This window comes from Manacus vitellinus, unplaced genomic scaffold (assembly GCF_001715985.3).
Source record: "Manacus vitellinus isolate BGI_N305 unplaced genomic scaffold, ASM171598v3 scaffold_4_pilon, whole genome shotgun sequence".
Taxonomy (NCBI): Eukaryota; Metazoa; Chordata; class Aves; order Passeriformes; family Pipridae; genus Manacus; species Manacus vitellinus.
In genome coordinates, this window is record NW_021940604.1 from 41,947,384 (window position 1) to 41,962,911 (window position 15,528).

General features: G+C 40.7%; 1 protein-coding gene across 1 annotated transcript in view; it reads left to right on the top strand.

Moving 5' to 3' along the window:
• EYS (eyes shut homolog) overlaps positions 1-15,528 on the top strand; it is a 766,416-nt gene that overhangs the window by 740,028 nt on the left and 10,860 nt on the right.

Sequence of the window (15,528 nt, forward strand, 5' to 3'; positions counted from 1 at the left end):
TTCAGAAATAAAAGTGGTTTAATGAAATGGGAAGGAAATGGAAGATTAATGAAGCAGTCTTTAGTGTTAACATTGTCATTTGGACTCAAACCACTTTCACGTTTGTGGCACATGAAACAGCAAAGAATGCTGTTCCACTGGTTTGAAAAGGTCACAGCTATGACAGTAACACAGCAAAGACAGCCCAGTTCCTTTAGTGCATAAATGACAACCAAACATTGGCAGGATCTGGCACAGTGTTATTTCTTAGTTAGCACTCCATAACCACAAAGATTAGATGTATGGGGGAAGTAGTTTATTCTGAGTTTGTTTTAAAAGTAGTTATGTTATCCACAACACCAAAATATGATATTAATAAAATATTTTGTTCATTTGATTTAAAGTTTGCAACTGAAGTACCTGTCTAAACTGTCTTCTGGTTAAGAAGTGAAGCCTCAGCCAGGAGCAGCATATAATTCAAGTATTTCATTAATACACAGTGTTCAAAAGCAATAAGAAGTTCCAGCTCCCAGTACGTTGTCTGAGGAGTTTCCTGCATGACTTTGCACACCAAATTCCAGTTTATTCTTGTATTAATGAATATCTTTGTACTTAGATCTCTCAAAGGGCTTCTGAAGGGGAAGAAGTCTCTAAGGACCCAGTTGTTTAACTCTCCTGAAAGTATATAGTAGACCTATTGGCATCAGCGTGACTACTCTGCTGAGAAACAGTGGCCAAGATAAATGTCAAGGATGATTCCTCCTGAGGGAGAAGAAACAGTCTAAAACCCTTTTGCTGCAGATAGTTTGATTTGCTGGACATTGTTATTATATATATGAATACAATATTTTTCTTATATTTAGAAATTACTAAGAAATGCAAACTTCAAAAATACAGACGTTATCATAATGCCTGTCTGCAATTATATTCTAATCTCTACTAAATTCTATTTTAGCAGCTTATTCCTATAAGAAGAGTGTCCCTGTGTGAGGCTGGTAATCCTGTCTCCAGCAGTAGAAAATAATGAAGTTTTAAAGAAAAAATAAACACAGCAACTATGTACAACATCTCCCTGAAGTACTCTTCTAGCATCCAAACATTTGTGGTTTATCTTTTTTTTTTTTTTTGTACAAGTTTTGAGCTGGCTTCCTGCCAAGTCCCCAAAACCCGGCAACAAGGACCTACTTCCCAGAGAGGGAAGAAAAAAAACGACCTAAGCAGCCAAAGCTATAGCAAAATATATATATATATTTTTCATATGAGACAGATATATACAATGAGAATGTTATACACCACAACTCCAGAAATCTCAAACAGCTCCCCAAAAGGGAAGAGGGGGAGAGAGAAGGGAAAAGGACAAAAAGGGACAAAAACCAAACAAGTCAACCAGCCAACTGAAGGTAAATTAGCAAAACCTCACCACTTCCCTTTGAACAAGCAGGATGGCTGGACACGGCCCAGCACTCTCCCCTCACGGGTGGCAGATAACAGCAGTCACTGCAGGCCTCAGCTCCAGATAAGCCAGACCGAGACAGGGACCCACCGTTCTCGAACCTCACCGGAAAGGAAGAGAGCGAGGTCCCTCCTGCTGGCTTTATTTATACCTCCAGTTACGTAAAGGAATAGCATGGAATACTTCCGTGATCACCTTCCTAGTTCCAGTTACAAGCTGGTGTCCAGGAAGGCCTAGAGTGAAACCATCACATTCTCCACCCCTTATTCCATACTATTTCTTTACGTAACACCTGTATATTGTGTTCATCTATATCTCGTGCATGTACATATACATATATACATATAGTCCATGTTTATTTCGAGGCTGTCGTCTGTTGTTGAAGATCAGCACCAACAGCAGCTCGGTTTGGATTCTTGGCCCTTTCATCACAATCACAGTTCTGGTTTAGGGCTGGCTCATTGGTTTTAGCTGTCTCATCATCGGACATCCTTGGGTACCTGTATCAGTTTTGTTCGGGTCTTTTTCCGTCTGGTGTCTGGTCTCCTGTAAAACACAACTTGAGGCACAAAATTAGTTTTTCCCCATGGCTAGGTTTTCTTGAAGCACACATTAGATCTCTCCATCCTTCCTCATAACCCACCAGGTATTTCCGGGCCCTTGAGCGAAAACAATCCCACAAATGGGTTTGTCTTGGTCTGAGGGAGGAGTGATACAAACAGCCTTACCTAAAATACCTCTTAGATGGATCGCTGGAACTTTGTCTCCATCTACAGTGTGGAGGGATTCTGCTTGGGCAGGACCAGCTTGGTTGACAGAGCCTCTAGTGTTGACTAGCCAGGTGGCCTTGGCTAAGTTCTTATCTCAATTTTTGTAAGTTCCCTCACTTAGTGCCTTTAGGGTTGTCTTCAACAGTCCATTACACCTTTCTACAGCAGGTGTATGATATGGAACGTGATATACCCATTCAATACCATGCTCCTGTGCCTAAGTAGCCGCTAGACTGTTTTTGAAATGAGTCCCATTGTCTGACTCAATCCGCTCTGGAGTGCCATGTCTCCACAGGACCTGCTTCTCGAGACCTAGAATCGTGTTTCGGGCTGTTGCATGCGATACCGAATATGTTTCCAACCATCCTGTGGTTGCTTCCACCATGGTAAGCACATAGCGTTTACCTTGGCGGGTCTGTGGTAACATGATATAATCAACCTGCCAGGCCTCCCCATATTTATACTTCTCCCAGCATCCACCATACCACAGGGGCTTCAACCTTTTTGCCTGCTTAATAGCAGCACAGGTTTCACAGTCACGGATAACTTGAGAGATGATATCCATGGCTAAATCCACCCCTCGGTCTCGTGCCCATCTATGAGTGGCATCTCGGCCCTGATGACCTGAAGCATCATGGGCCCATCAAGCTAGGAACAATTCTCCCTTCTGCTTGTCTAGGTCTGCTTGTGATACCTTGACCTGTGCAGCTCGGTCTGCCTGTATGTTATTGGTATGTTCCTCGTTAGCTCATTTCTTGGGCACATGGGCACCTACATGGTGGACTCTCACGTTTAGTTTCTTCACTCTGGCAGCAATGTCTTGCCACAGATCAGCAGCCCAGATGGGTTTTCCTCTACGCTTCCAATTCATCTCTTTCCACCGGTCTAGCCATCCCCATAGGGCATTGGCTATCATCCACGAATCGGTGTACAGGTAGAGCCTTGGCCATCCTTCTCTCTCTGCAATATCTAGGGCCAATTGGACTGCTTTGAGTTCCGCAAACTGACTCGATTCGCCTTTACCTTCAGTGGCTTCCACCATTCGTCGGGTGAGACTCCAAACAGCTGCTTTCCACTTCCGACTTCTCCCTACAATACAGCAGGAGCCATCGGTGAAAAGGGCATAGCGTGTCTCTTCCTCTGGCAGCTTATCATATGGCAGAGCTTCTTCAGCTCGACTCACTCGCTCTTCTTCTTCTTCTGCCAGACTGAAGTTCCCACCTTCAGGCCAATTGGTTATGATTTCCAAAATGCCAGGGCGATTCGAGTTCCCGATTCGGACACATTGCGTAATCAAAGCAATCCACTTGCTCCACGTGGCATCGGTGGCATAATGCGTAGGGGGCACCTTCCCTTTGAACATCCAGCTCAAGACTGGTAATCGGGGTGCCAGGAAGAGCTGTGCTTCGGTACCAATTACCTCTGAAGCTGCTCGTATACCTTCATACGCCGCTAAGATTTCCTTTTCCACAGGGGTGTAATTGGCCTCAGAACCTCTGTAGCTTTGGCTCCAGAAACCCAGTGGTTGCCCTCGTGTCTCACCAGGCACCTTTTGCCAGAGGCTTCAGGAGAGACCTTTATCTCCAACTGCAGAGTAGAGCACATTCTTTACATCTGGTCCTGTTCTGACTGGTCCAAGAGCCATGGTATGTGCAATTTCTTGCTTGATCTGCCTGAAAGCTTGTTGTTGCTCAGGACCCCACTGGAAATTGTTCTTTTTACCGGTCACAAAGTAAAGAGGGCTCACAATCTGACTGTATTCTGGAATATGCATCCTCCAGAAGCCTATGGCTCCCAGAAAAGCTTGGGTCTCTTTCTTGTTGTGGGTGGAGCCATTGCTACAATCTTGTTGATTATGTCTGTTGGTATCTGGCGTTGTCCATCTTGCCATTTCACCCCTAGGAATTGGATCTCTTGGGTAGGTCCCTTGACTTTGCTCTTCTTGATGGCAAAACTGGCATCGAGGAGAATCTGGATGATCTTCTGTCCTTTCTTGAAAACTTCTTCAGCTGTGTCTCCCCATACAATGATGTCATTGATGTACTGGATGTGTTCGGGAGCCTTACCCTTCTCTACTGTGGCCTGGATCAGTCCATGACAGATGGTTGGACTGTGTTTCCACCCCTGGGGCAGTCGATTCCAGGTGTATTGAACGCCCCTCCAGGTGAAAGCAAACTGTGGCCTGCACTCTGCTGCTAAAGGAATGGAGAAAAACGCGTTGGCAATGTCGATGGTGGCGTACCACTTTGCTGTCTTGGACTCCAACTCGTACTGGAGCTCCAACATATCTGGCACGGCAGCGCTCAATGGTGGTGTGACTTCATTTAAGCCACGATAGTCCACAGTCAGTCTCCACTCTCCATCGGACTTACGTACAGGCCAGATGGGGCTGTTGAAGGGTGAATGGGTTCTGCTGACCACCTCTTGACTCTCCAACTTTCGGATCATTTTGTGGATAGGGATCACAGCATCTCGGTTTGTCCGATACTGTCATTTGTGTACGCTTGTCGTGGCTATTGGGACTTCTTGATCTTTAACTAGCAGTAGTCCTACAATGGAAGGGTCTTCTGAGAGGCCAGGAAGGGCAGACAATTGCTTGGACTCCTCTTCAATCACCGTGGCTACACCAAAAGCCCACCGGTACCCTTTCAGGTCCTTCTTAGGTAGTCCATACCAAGGATGCAAGGGGTTTCCGGCCCTGTCACAATGGGATGCTTTTCCCATTGGTCTCTCATCAAGCTCATGTCTGCCTCTACTACTGACAATTCTTGAGACCCTCCTGTCACTCCAGAAATAGAAACAGTCTCGGTACTCTTATGCTCCGAAGACACTAAAGTACACTGGGCTCCAGTATCTATCAAGGCCTGGTATCTCTGAGGATCTGATGTGCCAGGCCATCGAACCCACACAGCCCAGTAAATTCAGTTATCTTCTTGGTCCCTTTCCTTCTCCTGGTTGAAGGCAGGGCCCCTCTACTGGTCTTGATCAGAGCATTCGTCGTCAGAGTTTGACTTTGACTTCTTAGACTTTTTGCCATCGTCGAAGTGGACCTCCATCTTCTTGTGCTTCGGCGATCGCAGTTTCTCTTCTAAGAAGTCTGCATCTACTACATAGACAACTTTCTTGTCAGTGTCCTTTTGCTTCAGCTCCCTCACTCTAGCTTCAAGCTTAGAAATGGGTTCACCATCCCACTTCTTCATGTTTTCTCCTTTACTATGAAGGTATGCCCATAGTTGGTTATGTAACCGACACTTAGGGTTCTCTTTCCTTCGACGTGTGAATGACAGGGATCGTGAGCGAGATCGAGACCAGGATCGAGGTCTAGGCCAAGGTCGTCTTCATCAATCCCACCGTGATCTTCCCATTGGCCTTTCTCTGTAATCTCTATACCTCCTGTCATCTCTGTCTCTAAGGTCATCCAAGAGAAGGTCTGGGTCTGGAGGGGTAGGAGTAATTCTCCCTCAGGTTGAGGGGGATGCTTTGGCTCCTTCTTTGCGTCTTTGTAACACTGAATGTGTAGTCAGGATATAAATCATCAAGTGACAATATACCACAGGCTGTTTGTACTGTTGCCTTCTTTTCTCTTGATACTGCTCTACTTTCCTTTGGACGCGCCCCTAGTTCTTTTGGGCATGCTCCTTCTCTTGCAACCGTTTCTTCCTCTCTGGCAGCTGCTTCTTCTCTTGCAATCGCTCCTTCCTCAGTCACAGCCACTTCTTCCTCTCTCGCAGTAGTGCCTTCGTCCATTGCTGCTGCTCCTTCATCCATTGGGTCCGTAAGTTCCTTGATCTCCCTTACCCACGTTTTCTTCTTCTTAATAGGGGCAACGATGACTTTACGGTTCTTAGCTTGAGTCCCAGTTCTAGTGGGCTTAGTAGAAATGGCATTGACTTTAATTCCTGTTTGGACCCCGACTTCTGTGGACCTAATAGGGACATCACTGGTTTCAAGTGGCGTGGTTTGGGTTTCTGTGTCGACCTTAACCTTTTGAAGGTGGTCTGTGGTGGCTCGATAAGCATTGGCCAGGCCCTAGCACAAAGCGAAGAATTGCATATTCGGATCCTTGTAGGAAAAGCACCCTTCTGCCAAACAGTGGGCCATCTCACCAGAATCAAACATTTGTTCTGGTGTGAACTCCCAATTAATGGGGGGTGACACATGTCCTACTAATCTACCGAAATCTCCCCAAGCTCCATGCCACCCGGGGACTGGCCTGTCTGCAGCCCTTTCCAAAGTTCCAGTGAGTCCCTTCTAGGCGTGATCTTTCCTACAAGAGGGAAAGCAATACAACTCCATTCTTCCAAGTTTAAGGAGCACTTCCAGTACCTTTATCAATGACAGTACTGTTGCAACAAAATTTATATAGTAATTAGAGCCGATTCTAACCATGGGGATCCCCTTTACCAAACCTTTGATGTCAAAATTAAAGAATGGAAGCAATTCGTTCCATCCATCCTCAAGGTCTGGACGTCTCCCTATAGGGAAGCCTAAAACAGGTATAAAGATGGCTAGAATAATAAGACAAATTAATGAAACAGCCATTGTTTTTGTTATTATTTCTTCTTGATCCCAAAACAACCCTTTGTTTATATAAACAAAGTTTTCTTGGCTGCTTTCCCAGACTCTGGCAGTGTTCCCAGACCTGTTCCCAAAACAATAGATTGGTTTTCAAAACAACACCGAGCTTGGCTGTCTTCCCGGAAAATGTTTATCAAAACAAGCCAAACTTGACCAAAATATCCCACTTCTGACACCAAAAATGTTGTGCAAGTTTCGAGCTGGCTTCCTGCCAAGCCCCCTGAAACTCGACAATAGGGACCTGCTTCCCAGAGAGGGAAGAGAAAAGAAAACGACCCAAGCAGCCAAAGCTATAGCAAAAATATATACATATATATATTTTACATATGAGACAGATACACACAACGAGAATACCACACACCACAATTCCAGAAATCCCAAACAGCTCCCCAAAAAGGGAAGAGGGGGAGGGAGAAGGGAGAAGGACAAAAAGGGGCAAAGACCGAGCAAGTCAACCAGCCAACTGAAGGCAAACTAGCAAAAATCTCACCACTTCCCTTCGAACAGGCAGGATGGCTGGACACGGCCCAGCGCTCTCCCGTCACGCGTGGCAGAGAACAGCAGTCACTGTAGGCCTCAGCTCCAGATAAGCCAGACCGAGACAGGGACCCACCGTTCTCGAACCTCGCCGGAAAGGAAGAGAGCGAGGTCCCTCCTGCTGGCTTTATTTATACCTCCAGTTACGTAAAGGAATAGCATGGAATACTTCCGTGATCACCTTCCTAGTTCCTTCCTGGTTACAAGCTGGTCTCCAGGAAGGCCTAGAGTGAAACCATCACTTTTTTTTTTTTTTTAAATTTATTTTTCTTGACACTTATTTTGATGGATTAAATCAACTCTCTCATCTTGGCATAAACTGCATCACTAAAGGTGGTGAAAAACTTGAGCAAAAATAAATTTGAAATCAATGAAGTTTCTCTGACATTAAGCATTGACATGTATTTACACATAAGATAGAATTTCTTTAGGTATTAAGCATATTTATTTCCTAGATAATTTTGTAGAGAAATTAAGAAAACCTGCAATATCAGATTAGTTAACTGAAGATTTCATAGACCTGATAATGTTCTCATTTAAGGGGACAGCAATGTAATATTCGAAAGATTCTATAGATGGCACTATTGGAGAAGACTTGCCAGTGGCGAAAATAAACATGGTTTTCATGGCAATATTTCTATACATTTTAAATTATTCAATAGTTTTCTTTAGCAGGATTAGTTTTGTGACACATACATTCATAAAATCTATTAAAATAATTTTTCTTGACTTCAAGGCATGATAATAGAATGCCACTGCCTTTTTCACAACGAAATAAGTGAATAAATAGATTTCTTCAACTATATATTAGTCTCTGAATTCCATAGCTACAAATACTGCCTGTCAACATACAGCTCTTGAAGAACTGAAAGCAAATGTAAAGAGCTTCTCATTGTTCTGTCCTTGGTTTAGTGAGACACTTGTCAAGCAGTAAAGCCATTTCCTTGATGAAAAAATAGCAAACAACTTCCTTGGGCCACATTTATCAGCTCAAGTCAACTTTCTAGATATTATTCTGACATCAAATTCCATTATTCCGATACAAAAATACAGCAAAAGTTTTGGTAGTACCTGGAAAACTGATAGAAAGGGGAAAAAAAGTAATAACAATTCTATAACTATTTAATCCATCTTCACAGTCATGGTGAATGAATGAAAAATGGAAAACTGACTTTTGAAATAATTTTAGCTATAGATGTCTTTTCTTTCTACGTAGTCCAGAATGTTACTTAACATATTTTAACTGCTATTGTAAGACAGATTAATTCACAGTACGATTTAGCTCAAGACTTGACAATATACCTTATATACACACACTGAAGCACGTATACATGTATGAATATGTTGGACTTATCTTACAGTGCAGTTAGATTTGCACAAACTATTTCATAGTTACTATTTGGAAACCTTTCTTTTATTTAAAGGTCTACTGCAGGCACTTATTAACTTGCTGTTTTGAGTGACAGTGATTATTTCCACTGTTATTTCTTCAAACTTTGAGGCAACATGAGCAAAGCTTTAAATAGTAGCTACAGCAGTCCTATCCTATAAGGATAAAATGTGCCATTTGTTTTACTTAAAAAGCAATATAAGCTTTCAAGTTTGTTAGTAATAGTCCAGTAAACTGGACTATTCTTGGTAGGCACAAGGAAACACACATTTGTAATATTTATCTGTATAACTTAAAAGGCCAAGTAGAATAAAGTGAATTATCTACTTAAATACATCATATATAAACTCAAGGGAAGCCATGTATGACACAGTGAAGGAGTTGATAATACCCTCCACACCAGGTCAGCCATGTCATCATGGGATGTGATGTCCCAATAAAAATTCCATCATTTACTTACCATTCCCTCCAATCACCCAATTGAATAAGAACAAGATACAGCTAGCACTTAGCAAGATGACTCTGTAACTATTTAGACTTCCTCTATGAGCATGACTGATTTGCTGGAAATATGCTTCTCACCTTACTTTGTGAAGGTGTTCATAGTTAGTTAGTTAGTTAATTAATGGTGGGAACTGGTTTTAAAGGCAAAGTATGTAGATTTAAGTGTCCATATGTGAGTTCAATACATAAGTTTCCATTATAAATGTCTAGTCAATAGAGTCAGTGAAGATATCTAGTTAATAAGAAACTTTTCTAAATGTAAATGCTTAAGGCTGTTTGAGATGCCCTGGCATTCAAACTTGTATCAAAAAAGCATCAAGACAGGATTCACAGATATGGCACAGGACCTGCTGGATGCCTGGGTTTTTCTGAAATGGGAAATAAAGATAAGGCAATAGACGCTGTGAAAAGTAGGTACCTACATTTAGGAAATTGAATGGAGCCTTAGAGGAGGTTACTTCAGGAAAATGTTAATTTCTTTATAGATGTGTTACCTGTGTTGCACAGCGATGATACTCATTTGCCGGAGAACAGGACTTGGTTACATGGTAATACATCCTTTTCAGCTTGAAGATGCCAATTGCTGCAGGTCCTGTGTTTGTTGTTATACCAGTCAGGCCCATGTGGATGGCCTGGATGCACTACAGCTTCTCAGTGGCAAGTGACGAACATGGTTAAGCAACTAAGTCCTGTCTTACATCATAGTTCACCACAATGGGTGTTTTCCTGCCTAGAAATGATATGTATAGACAGTTAAATGAAAGTGTCTTAATGCCAAAACTAATCCTTCCAGTTTCATAGTAATCTACTTCCCTGACTTAACTATTCTCGTAAACAGCATGCAGAATATCAGCTCTCTAATACTCCAGTCCTCCTCAAAGCACATTTACACTGTTGTCAAACTAAATCGAGTCCAAGATAGAAACTAGAATAATTAAGTGTTAGATACTTGACTCTTTACAAATTGCTGTATCAGGCTGCACTGAGATATTCACATTCCTGCCCACTCCCCCAGTCTTTAGACAATCAGAGGCTTCCAGTGCCAAAATGGTCCCAAAGAGGGAATTTCAAATTGGGTGTTTCTTCTAGCAGGTTTCATTTTGAAAGCACCTTAGGAGCATTTCAGTAGCTGGAATAAGCTTATTAGCAAAGCCAGGCATGGATTAAATATTTGTAGATTTTTTTTGTGTCACATTTTCTAATTGCCTAGTGACTAATCATTCACTTTCACTATCATGATGCAAATACCTGAACACTGCCAAATCCTCAAAGAATATTATAATCACTGAGTGATTGGGTAGGTAATGTTTTCTTTTTTTCCCTCTATCACCTAATCTCTTCCAGGAAATCTTTGTTTACTGAAATATTTGTTGGACAGAAGAAATAGAAATTATCCATATCCTGGGTATAATATCCATATCCTCAGATGCAGGAGAATCAGGTTTAGATTTCTGGTCCAAACGATTTCCTAGTACTGAGGTTTCATGGCTGCTCCCACTACAATTTTCTGGCTTGGATGACTTACTGATAGGCATTAATTTCTTAATATGTGTCGTACTGAAAGACTGAGGTCTACTGTTTTGACTTTGGGTAGTAATAGCTATTCTAGGCTTTGGAAAACCAGAGATCTCTTTAGGGATTTAGCCATATGCTCGTAGATATTAGTTCTTAGCTAATTAGGTCTCTAATTAGCTTACAGTAGAGACTACAACTCTACTGCAACAAAACCAAACAGAACTTCACTTACAAAATTGCAGGGTTTTGTTCCAGTATTGCTCAGAATAATGATTGCCTCAGTCTCTCCTCTTCAGGGACAGCAAAGATCACTAGTGGTTGCTGGTCTGCCAAGATCAGATTTCATGAGTACATTGTTTTAATAGTTATATTTAAATTGTGTCAATAATTGATATTTTTGTTAACATGCAAGTTAACATGTGCTTATTACTGCACTAAAAGTTGAACTATAGTCTTTTTTCACTATACATGAATTAGTTTATAAGTTATGACAAGTTAGTACTTCAAAGATTAAATAAGTGGTAATTCAACAGAAAAATACATTTACAATTAGATAAGACAAAATTAATATTTTTCAGTTTTTCTAAATATTTATACAGCAAAAAACAATGCCCATGCAATATTAGTAATCTTTGAACTAACCTTAATCAAATTGTACTGCATTAAGATGAAGATTTTCATACAGACAGACTTGTCATTGTTTTCCAAACTGAAAAAAACAACTGGTGAAGCTACTCGCTCTCTATCTCCAATCAAATTAAAGCATTAAAAATTTCTGACTGTGGAGTTTAAAGCTTTCAGTGTTTGTTAGCCCATAGAGATGGAGCTGGTCTCTGGTCTCAAAGACAGCTTTGCTGAGGAACCCCAACAGGAGCTTCCTCCTGTATTGCTTCAGGAGCAGCTTTTAAATGCCCCTTGATCCCATCTGAACTACACTGCAGCAGTGTCAAGATCCACTTGATCCAGACCTGGACCTTGACTCACAGACTGATTTATTTGCAGGCTTGACCTTAGGACCTGCCTCATCACTGTGGAACTGATGGTTCACTTCTCCAAGCCCAGCTATCAGATTCAGGGACTTGAGAGGCTTAGTCACGCTTTACCAAATGAAAAATGAGCCAACATGGTTTTTTGCTGTGTCCTTTGTTATAAGGTCCACACTCCTTTGAGGAGTGACTCACATTTTCCTTCACCTTCTTGTTGGAAGCTGGAATATATTGCCCAGAGAGGTTGTGGAGTCTCCTTCACTGGAGTTATTCAAGAACTGTCTGGACTCAATCCTGTGCCATGTGCTCTAGGATGCCCTTGCTTAAGCAGGGAGGTTGGACCAGATGACCCACCATGGTTCCTTCCAACCTTACCCATTCTGTGCTTCTGTGATTCTGTGCAGCTTCATAAGATACTCATATTCAGCTTAGAAAAGTGGGTCATCAATCAGATACAGAAGTATTTGCTTAAATGCCTGTTGTGCTTAAAATGCATGAGTGAGTGTTGCAGTGAGTACTGCAGTAGTTACAACAGCACAAGTCCTACAATTCAGCTTATAGGATTGGCAAAGGCATCCATTCACCTCATTTGCTTTAGCAAAGAGTTTCTCTGGAGAAAGCATATGTAAAACAGGCACTGTCTTGTGCAGGCTGAGCTGAGCTTCTTATTTTCTTATCTTAGGTGAGAAAAAAAGTTTGCTGCCAAGAAGACAACAGTGAGGTACCTCAGCCTTTGACATGATATGCTATTTTTGCATATGCCTGCCATAAAAGCAAATTGAAAAGCTTAAATTATCTTATTCTTCACCTTAAAACTTTGTCCCTCTATAGAAGCAATTTTGCAAAAATGAAATTTCATACTGCTCACCTATGTGCAGTGGTAGAGTGAATGCATTCTGTTCTGAGATATGGATGCACATTTCCATGTACCTGTCAAGTCAGATTTTTTCCATGCACACGATTGGCACTTGCAGGATCTACAGATAATTTACAAGCAAATTAGAAGTCATTCTAGTAGTTCCTATAGTTAGTCCTGCTGCATTGTAGCAAAATATGTTGCTTTCTGACACCTGTAAGATACATTTATTGGGAATAACCCCCCACCTTTTAGCATAATGGAAATATTTGTATCTTAGAAGTTTCAGAATGAAGTATATTAAGTATTGTATTTGATATCTATAAATCAGATTAATACCTCCTTAATAAAGCATTCTGACATCTGCTGCTGAAGATGTAGGTGTTATTTTTGAATACTCTATTTGTAATGTAAATCCATGGATTTAATTCTTTCTCTGAGCGATACTATAAAATCACTTTTTTTATCATTGTTCTCTTTCTCTGCTCCAAGGCTTTTTATGATAGCAATCTTCCTTTTATATACCTCCCAATGAAAAGCAATGTAGCATTTCAATCCTGCTGATTTTGCTCTCACACTAGTCATTGTCCTGCTTCCTACATAAGCAGTAAAGAATTAACTACATTGACAAAGTGAAACTGAATCTGCCATAAAGGTTCTCGGATGCCTCACTGTACACTTTGCCCAGGATGACCTTTTAAGAAGCAGCATATTTTAATATAAGATTGACCACTGTGGCACAGTTCCTCCCTATATAAGTCTCACTGTGCAAAAATTTGCTAAGAGAAGACTGACTTCCAAATGATGCATGAAGTAACAATGTCTATGTACAAAATGAATTACTATTGCTGATTGATTTTGAAATACAGAGACATCAGTACGGGGATTATATCTTCAACTACCAACAGAGAGAATTGTTTCTTACCTACTGAAAAAAATGCAAGCACCTAAAAATCCATATGAAATATTAAGTATTCCTTTGTCTTTTGTACCTGATAGTGTTTATAAGTTTTAGTGATATAAATTACATCACCAAATCTGTTTAGCAAATTTTATTACTATTTATCTTCCAGGGTAACTGCTATTCTTAAAACTACTTTTATTTCTGGCAATTTTTAAGTATAGATGCCAGGAACTTCACATTTTTGACATTATGTAATGTATTACTACAGACACTGCCTAGCCTTGATAGCATGCATAACAGCTATTATGATACTTAGGATGGGAATGATTTGAAAATATATACATACATTGAACAACAGCTCATCAAAAGCCTCATTCTGATCATTCAAGCATTTCATAAGTCCATTACAATTGATATTCCAGTGATTAAAACTTACTTTCAGACTTACTGAGAATTTGTGACATCAAATCCATGCACCTTCCTCAGACATATTAACTGAAGTCTACTGGGGGAAATTAATGAAAAGGTCAGCTGTGCTGTTACTACTCTTTCAAAAGGCATCCTCAAGTCAGGTTATGCTGGTAACAGCTGGGAGATCTGGATCCTGCATAATGGTGCATCTGGCTGCTGGATACAGTCCACCAGGTTCACCTTGAATCCTACTCAGAGAGAGGGGGTGTGACAAATAGACAAATCACAAATCTTGCAGCATGTTGGCTGTACTCCAGCTTAATAACTAAGGCCCATCTGCAATAAGCAGTATAAGGTGCAACTGGATGGTGAGTGGATTCACCATCAGACGCTATGCAGAAACTTGAATGTGGAAAGATAACATAAGGTTACCTAAGAATGCACTACAAGGACATACTGAAGGTATATTTCAGTGAAAGTAAGTTACTATAAAACTATGAAATTGGGAGCACCAAAATGAAGAAAGATGTTGGCTTCCTAGGAGAGAAGTGGCATAGTTTCAGCAGGAAAACTGAGAAGTGAGGGGGCCAACACTTACAGCTCAGGCATTTAGTACTGCTGTTTAACTAAATAGTAAAAAGAGCTTATAACACAGGTCTAAATACACCCTGCACATTTAAATAGCTTGATTTATTCCAGTGAATCACAAATAGAGTAAACTAATGACCACATGATAAAGAATTAGCAAATAATTAACATAATTTGAGAGACTATGTACAACAGCGTGTAGTGACAGGACAAGGGGGAATGGCTTCAAACTGAAAGATTAATTTTAGATTGGATATTAGGAAAAAATTCTTTACTGTGATGGTGGTGAGGCACTGGAACATGTTGCCCAGAGAAGTTGTGGATGCCCCATCCCTGGGAGTGTTGGATGGGGCCCTGGGCAACCTGGTCTAGTGGAAGATGTGCCTCCCCATGGCAGAGGGGTTGGAAACAATGATCTTTAAGGTCTCTTCCAAGCCAAACCATTTTATGATTCTATGATAACTCAAATATGTAATGCCAATTTACTGAGAAAAATTGTAAATAGTTACATTAACAGTATAGAAAAGCATAATTATTTATCAGTTGGTTTAAGAAAGTTTAACTAGCCTGATTTTGTGGGGCATATGAAGAATTAGCACTGAGACAGGATGATGAAGTTGTGTACAGCTCAAAAGTGTACATTGTATCTTAACAGTAATTGCGTGAGTGCTTCATTTCAGTATAAGATAAGGAATTACCAAACATTTCAGCAGCAATTAATGAGCACTTTCCACTTAAAAGGTACATTCTTATGACGCACAAAGAAGCTCATTACAAATCCTTCACTTAGATTTTAATCTGTATTTTGAGGAAAGAAATGTTTATTCCGACTCCTACAAAAGTACTTGCATGGAATTTTTAAAATACGTAAAATTTACAGTTACATTTATTTGAAAATGAATGCTAAGAAGATCACATTTATTTTGCATTAAAACTATAGCCTTGATTGTTAATGAAAATAAGGCACACAGAAGACAATGGGATTGATTTGCTATTATCTAAGTTTTATTCTGTATCTAAGTTATTTTTATTCTTTGGAAAGGGAAGAATTGGAAGC